Below are 7,886 nucleotides of genomic sequence, written 5' to 3' on the forward strand. Positions count from 1 at the left end.
GAGTCAATGTGGAGGCTATATACAGGGGGTACCGGTACAGAGTCAATGTGGAGGCTATATACAGGGGGGTACCGGTACAGAGTCAATGTGGAGGCTATATACAGGGGGTACCGGTACAGAGTCAATGTGGAGGCTATATACAGGGTATTACGGTACAGAGTCAATGTGGAGGCTATATACAGGGGGTACCGGTACAGAGTCAGTGTGGAGGCTATATACAGGGGGTACCGGTACAGAGTCAATGTGGAGGCTATATACAGGGGGTACCGGTACAGAGTCAATGTGGAGGCTATATACAGGGGGTACCGGTACAGAGTCAATGTGGAGGCTATATACAGGGGGTACCGGTACAGAGTCAATGTGGAGGCTATATACAGGGGGTACCGGTTCAGAGTCAATGTGGAGGCTATATACAGGGGGTACCGGTACAGAGTCAATGTGGAGGCTATATACAGGGGGTACCGGTACAGAGTCAATGTGGAGGCTATATACAGGGTGTTACGGTACAGAGTCAATGTGGAGGCTATATACAGGGGGTACCGGTACAGAGTCAATGTGGAGGCTATATACAGGGTATTACGGTACAGAGTCAATGTGGAGGCTATATACAGGATATTACGGTACAGAGTCAATGTGGAGGCTATATACAGGGTATTACGGTACAGAGTCAATGTGGAGGCTATATACAGGGTGTTACGGTACAGAGTCAATGTGGAGGCTATATACACGGTATTACGGTACAGGGTCAATGTGGAGGCTATATACAGGGTATTACGGTACAGAGTCAATGTGGAGGCTATATACAGGGTATTACGGTACAGAGTCAATGTGGAGGCTATATACAGGGTATTACGGTACAGAGTCAATGTGGAGGCTACATACAGGGTATTACGGTACAGAGTCAATGTGGAGGCTATATACAGGGGGTACCGGTACAGAGTCAATGTGGGGGCTATATACAGGGGGTACCGGTACAGAGTCAATGTGGGGGCTATATACAGGGGGTACCGGTACAGAGTCAATGTGGGGGCTATATACAGGGGGTACCGGTACAGAGTCAATGTGGGGGCTATATACAGGGGGTACCGGTACAGAGTCAATGTGGGGCTATATACAGGGGGTACCGGTAAAGAGTCAATGTGGGGGCTATATACAGGGGGCACCGGTACAGAGTCAATGTGGAGGCTATATACAGGGTGTTACGGTACAGAGTCAATGTGGAGGCTATATACAGGGGGTACCGGTACAGAGTCAATGTGGAGGCTATATACAGGGTGTTACGGTACAGAGTCAATGTGGAGGCTATATACAGGGGGGTACCGGTACAGAGTCAATGTGGAGGCTATGTACAGGGGGTACCGGTACAGAGTCAATGTGGAGGCTATATACAGGGGGTACCGGTACAGAGTCAATGTGGCGGCTATATACAGGGTATTACGGTACAGAGTCAATGTGGAGGCTATATACAGGGGGTACCGGTACAGAGTCAATGTGGAGACTATATACAGGGTATTACGGTACAGAGTCAATGTGGAGGCAATATACAGGGGGTACCGGTACAGAGTCAATGTGGAGACTATATACAGGGGGTACCGGTACAGAGTCAATGTGGAGGCTATATACAGGGTGTTACGGTACAGAGTCAATGTGGAGGCTATATACAGGGGGTACCGGTACAGAGTCAATGTGGAGGCTATATACAGGGGGTACCGGTACAGAGTCAATGTGGAGGCTATATACAGGGGGTACCGGTACAGAGTCAATGTGGGGGGCTATATACAGGGGGTACCGGTACAGAGTCAATGTGGGGGCTATATACAGGGGGTACCGGTACAGAGTCAATGTGGAGACTATATACAGGGGGTACCGGTACAGAGTCAATGTGGAGGCTATATACAGGGGGTGCCGGTACAGAGTCAATGTGGAGGCTATATACAGGGGGGTGCCGGTACAGAGTCAATGTGGAGGCTATATACAGGGGGTACCGGTACAGAGTCAATGTGGAGGCTATATACAGGGGGTACCGGTACAGAGTCAATGTGGGGGCTATATACAGTGGGTACCGGTACAGAGTCAATGTGGAGGCTATATACAGGGGGTACCGGTACAGAGTCAATGTGGAGGCTATATACAGGGGGTACCGGTACAGAGTCAATGTGGAGGCTATATACAGGGGCTACCGGTACAGAGTCAATGTGGAGGCTATATACAGTGGGTACCGGTACAGAGTCAATGTGGAGGCTATATACAGGGGGTACCGGTACAGAGTCAATGTGGAGGCTATATACAGGGGGTACCGGTACAGAGTCAATGTGGAGGCTATATACAGGGGGTACCGGTACAGAGTCAATGTGGAGGCTATATACAGGGGGTACCGGTACAGAGTCAATGTGGAGGCTATATACAGGGGGTACCGGTACAGAGTCAATGTGGAGGCTATATACAGGGTGTTACGGTACAGAGTCAATGTGGAGGCTATATACAGGGGGTACCGGTTCAGAGTCAATGTGGAGGCTATATACAGGGGGTACCGGTTCAGAGTCAATGTGGAGGCTATATACAGGGGTTACGTTACAGAGTCAATGTGGAGGCTATATACAGAGGGTACCGGTACAGAGTCAATGTGGAGGCTATATACAGGGGGTACCGGTACAGAGTCAATGTGGAGGCTATATACAGGGTGTTACGGTACAGAGTCAATGTGGAGGCTATATACAGGGTGTTACGGTACAGAGTCAATGTGGAGGCTATATACAGGGGGTACCGGTACAGAGTCAATGTGGAGGCTATATACAGGGGGTACCGGTACAGAGTCAATGTGGGGCTATATACAGGGGGTACCGGTACAGAGTCAATGTGGAGGCTATATACAGGGGGTACCGGTACAGAGTCAATGTGGAGGCTATATACAGGGGGTACCGGTACAGAGTCAATGTGGAGGCTATATACAGGGGGTACCGGTACAGAGTCAATGTGGAGGCTATATACAGGGGGTACCGGTACAGAGTCAACAGTGAAGAGGCGACTCCGAATGCTGACCCCTTGACTTTTTCCAGATTATGTTGTTACATCCTGAATTTAAAATGGATTACATTTTGATAAATATAAATGACTTGGCAAGAGCTCTACTGACTTGGCGAGGGCTCACTGACTTGGCGAGGGCTCTGATGTCTTGGCGAGAGCTCTGCTGACTTGGCGAGGGCTCTGATGACTTGGCGAGGGCTCTGCTGACTTGGCGAGGGCTCTGCTGACTTGGCGAGGGTTCTGCTGACTTGGCGAGGGCTCTGCTGACTTGGCAAGAGCTCTGCTGACTTGGCGAGGGCTCTGCTGACTTGGCGAGAGCAAGACAAATACGTAACAAGAGTTAACAGGACATTCTAACTCCTCCCTCCTTTCCAAGTGGAATGATGTCCTGAAGGTTGACTCGTCTCTCTGTGTCTCTGTCTCGCTCTCCAGGTGTTCAAGTCTAAGTTTCAGAACTGGGATGATGTCCTGAAGGTGGACTACACCAGAGCAGCTGAGAGTGTAGAGCAGCAGCAAGGATTACAGGGGAAGGTGAGTAACACGGCCTGTCGTGTAGGGGTGTATGCTAGCTAGCTACAGGGGAAGGTAGGGGTATATCCTAGCTAGCTAGCTCCCTCTATCAACTAGCTTAGTGTAGCTCTACTAATGATCCTTTACTTTGCTACTTGATGGCGCCTTAACTCCTGACCTTTAACCCTGACCCCTAACTCTAACCCTGCCATCTGCTGTCCTGGACGTGTGATTGACTCAGGACCTTAACTCCTGACCTTTAACCCTGATCCCTAACTCTAACCTGTCTAACAGAACACAGAGGGTGTTCTTTAATGGAAACCTCTCCAACATATTCCAGGTAGAATCAGGAATTCCTCAGGGCAGCTGTCTAGGCCCCTTACTGGTAAAATCAGGAATTCCCCAAGGCAGCTGTCTAGGCCCCATACAGGTAGAATCAGGAATTCCTCAGGGCAGCTGTCTAGGCCCCTTACTGGTAGAATCAGGAATTCCCCAAGGCAGCTGTCTAGGCCTCTTACTGGTAGAATCAGGAATTCCCCAGGGCAGCTGTCTAGGCCCCTTACTGGTAGAATCAGGAATTCCCCAAGGCAGCTGTCTAGGCCTCTTACTGGTAGAATCAGGAATTCCCCAAGGCAGCTGTCTAGGCCTCTTTGACATGTTTGGATCCTGTTTTTGTACATTTGATTGGTGGATTCAAATAGTCTTTAAAATGTGTGACCTGTCTTGTCTGTCTCAGGTGAAGAAGGATGCTGAGAAGAAAGACGAGATGAAGGCTGACCTCACCGCTCTCTTCCTCCCCAGACAACCCCCCATGGCCCTCACTGAGGTAAACAGCTCTCTTCCTCCCCAGACAACCCCCATGGCCCTCACTGAGGTAAACCGCTCTCTTCCTAACCCAGACAACCCCCATGGCCCTCACTGAGGTAAACAGCTCTCTTCCTAACCCAGACAACCCCCCATGGCCCTCACTGAGGTAAACAGCTCTTCCTCCCCAGACAACCCCCCATGGCCCTCACTGAGGTAAACCGCTTCTCTTCCTAACCCAGACAACCCCCATGGCCCCCTCACTGAGGTAAACAGCTCTCTTCCTAACCCAGACAACCCCCCATGGCCCTCACTGAGGTAAACAGCTCTCTTCCCTAACCCAGACAACCCCCATGGTCCTCACTGAGGTAAACAGCCTCTTCCTCCCCAGACAACCCCCCATGGCCCTCACTGAGGTAAACCGCTCTCTTCCTAACCCAGACAACCCCCATGGCCCTCACTGAGGTAAACAGCTCTCTTCCTAACCCAGACAACCCCCATGGCCCTCACTGAGGTAAACAGCTCTCTTCCTCCCCAGACAACCCCCCATGGCCCCTCACTGAGGTAAACCGCTCTCTTCCTAACCAGACAACCCCCCATGGCCCTCACTGAGGTAAACAGCTCTCTTCCTAACCCAGACAACCCCCCATGGCCCTCACTGAGGTAAACAGCTCTCTTCCTAACCCAGACAACCCCCCATGGTCCTCACTGAGGTAAACAGCTCTCTTCCTCCCCAGACAACCCCCATGGTCCTCACTGAGGTAAACAGCTCTCTTCCTAACCCAGACAACCCCCCCATGGTCCTCACTGAGGTAAACAGCTCTCTTCCTCCCCAGACAACCCCCCATGGTCCTCACTGAGGTAAACAGCTCTCTTCCTCCCCAGACAACTCCCCATGGTCCTCACTGAGGTAAACAGCTCTCTTCCTAACCCAGACAACCCCCCATGGTCCTCACTGAGGTAAACAGCTCTCTTCCTCCCCAGACAACCCCCATGGTCCTCACTGAGGTAAACAGCTCTCTTCCTCCCCAGACAACCCCCATGGTCCTCACTGAGGTAAACAGCTCTCTTCCTCCCCAGACAACCCCCATGGTCCTCACTGAGGTAAACAGCTCTCTTCCTAACCCAGACAACCCCATGGTCCTCACTGAGGTAAACAGCTCTCTTCCTCCCCAGACAACCCCCATGGTCCTCACTGAGGTAAACAGCTCTCTTCCTCCCCAGACAACCCCCATGGTCCTCACTGAGGTAAACAGCTCTCTTCCTCCCCAGACAACCCCCATGGTCCTCACTGAGGTAAACAGCTCTCTTCCTCCCCAGACAACCCCCATGGCCCTCACTGAGGTAAACAGCTCTCTTCCTCCCCAGACAACCCCCATGGTCCTCACTGAGGTAAACAGCTCTCTTCCCTAACCCAGACAACCCCCATGGTCCTCACTGAGGTAAACAGCTCTCTTCCTAACCCAGACAACCCCCCATGGTCCTCACTGCGGTAAACAGCTCTCTTCCTCCCCAGACAACCCCCATTGTCCTCACTGAGGTAAACAGCTCTCTTCCTAACCCAGACAACCCCCATGGTCCTCACTGAGGTAAACAGCTCTCTTCCTCCCCAGACAACCCCCCATCGTCCTCACTGAGGTAAACAGCTCTCTTCCTCCCCAGACAACCCCCCATGGCCCTCACTGAGGTAAACAGCTCTCTTCCTAACCCAGACAACCCCCATGGTCCTCACTGAGGTAAACAGCTCTCTTCCTAACCCAGACAACCCCCCATGGTCCTCACTGAGGTAAACAGCTCTCTTCCTCCCCAGACAACCCCCCATGGTCCTCACTGAGGTAAACAGCTCTCTTCCTCCCCAGACAACCCCCATGGTCCTCACTGAGGTAAACAGCTCTCTTCCTCCCCAGACAACCCCCCATGGTCCTCACTGAGGTAAACAGCTCTCTTCCTCCCCAGACAACCCCCCATGGTCCTCACTGAGGTAAACAGCTCTCTTCCTCCCCAGACAACCCCCATGGTCCTCACTGAGGTAAACAGCTCTCTTCCTCCCCAGACAACCCCCATGGTCCTCACTGAGGTAAACAGCTCTCTTCCTCCCCAGACAACCCCCATGGTCCTCACTGAGGTAAACAGCTCTCTTCCTCCCCAGACAACCCCCATGGTCCTCACTGAGGTAAACAGCCTCTTCCTCCCCAGACAACCCCCATGGTCCTCACTGAGGTAAACAGCTCTCTTCCTCCCCAGACAACCCCCATGGTCCTCACTGAGGTAAACAGCTCTCTTCCTCCCCAGACAACCCCCATGGTCCTCACTGAGGTAAACAGCTCTCTTCCTAACCCAGACAACCCCCCATGGTCCTCACTGAGGTAAACAGCTCTCTTCCTCCCCAGACAACCCCCCATGGTCCTCACTGAGGTAAACAGCTCTCTTCCTAACCCAGACAACCCCCATGGTCCTCACTGAGGTAAACAGCTCTCTTCCTCCCCAGACAACCCCCATGGTCCTCACTGAGGTAAACAGCTCTCTTCCTCCCCAGACAACCCCCATGGTCCTCACTGAGGTAAACAGCTCTCTTCCTCCCCAGACAACCCCCCATGGTCCTCACTGAGGTAAACAGCTCTCTTCCTAACCCAGACAACCCCCCATGGTCCTCACTGAGGTAAACAGCTCTCTTCCTAACCCAGACAACCCCCATGGCCCTCACTGAGGTAAACAGCTCTCTTCCTCCCCAGACAACCCCCATGGCCCTCACTGAGGTAAACAGCTCTCTTCCTTCCCAGACAACCCCCATGGCCCTCACTGAGGTAAACAGCTCTTCCTCCCAGACAACCCCCCATGGCCCTCACTGAGGTAAACAGCTCTCTTCCTCCCCAGACAACCCCCATGGTCCTCACTGAGGTAAACAGCTCTCTTCCTAACCCAGACAACCCCCATGGTCCTCACTGAGGGTAAACAGCTCTCTTCCTCCCCAGACAACCCCCCATGGTCCTCACTGAGGTAAACAGCTCTCTTCCTCCCCAGACAACCCCCATGGTCCTCACTGAGGTAAACAGCTCTCTTCCTAACCCAGACAACCCCCATGGTCCTCACTGAGGTAAACAGCTCTCTTCCTCCCCCAGACAACCCCCCATGGTCCTCACTGAGGTAAACAGCTCTCTTCCTAACCCAGACAACCCCCATGGTCCTCACTGAGGTAAACAGCTCTCTTCCTAACCCAGACAACCCCCCCATGGTCCTCACTGAGGTAAACAGCTCTCTTCCTCCCCAGACAACCCCCATGGCCCTCACTGAGGTAAACAGCTCTCTTCCTAACCCAGACAACCCCCATGGCCCTCACTGAGGTAAACAGCTCTCTTCCTCCCCAGACAACCCCCCATGGCCCTCACTGAGGTAAACAGCTCTCTTCCTCCCCAGACAACCCCCATGGTCCTCACTGAGGTAAACAGCTCTCTTCCTAACCCAGACAACCCCCCATGGTCCTCACTGAGGTAAACAGCTCTCTTCCTAACCCAGACAACCCCCATGGCCCTCACTGAGGTAAACAGCTC

The 7,886-nt window shown here is 52.7% G+C and overlaps 1 pseudogene; it reads left to right on the plus strand.

Annotated features, from left to right (window-relative positions):
- LOC106593268 (protein flightless-1 homolog) overlaps nt 1-4,360 on the plus strand; it is a 45,838-nt pseudogene extending 41,478 nt beyond the window's left edge.
- The last annotated feature ends 3,526 nt before the right edge of the window (nt 4,361-7,886 follow it).

This window comes from Salmo salar, unplaced genomic scaffold (assembly GCF_905237065.1).
Source record: "Salmo salar unplaced genomic scaffold, Ssal_v3.1, whole genome shotgun sequence".
Lineage (NCBI taxonomy): Eukaryota > Metazoa > Chordata > Actinopteri > Salmoniformes > Salmonidae > Salmo > Salmo salar.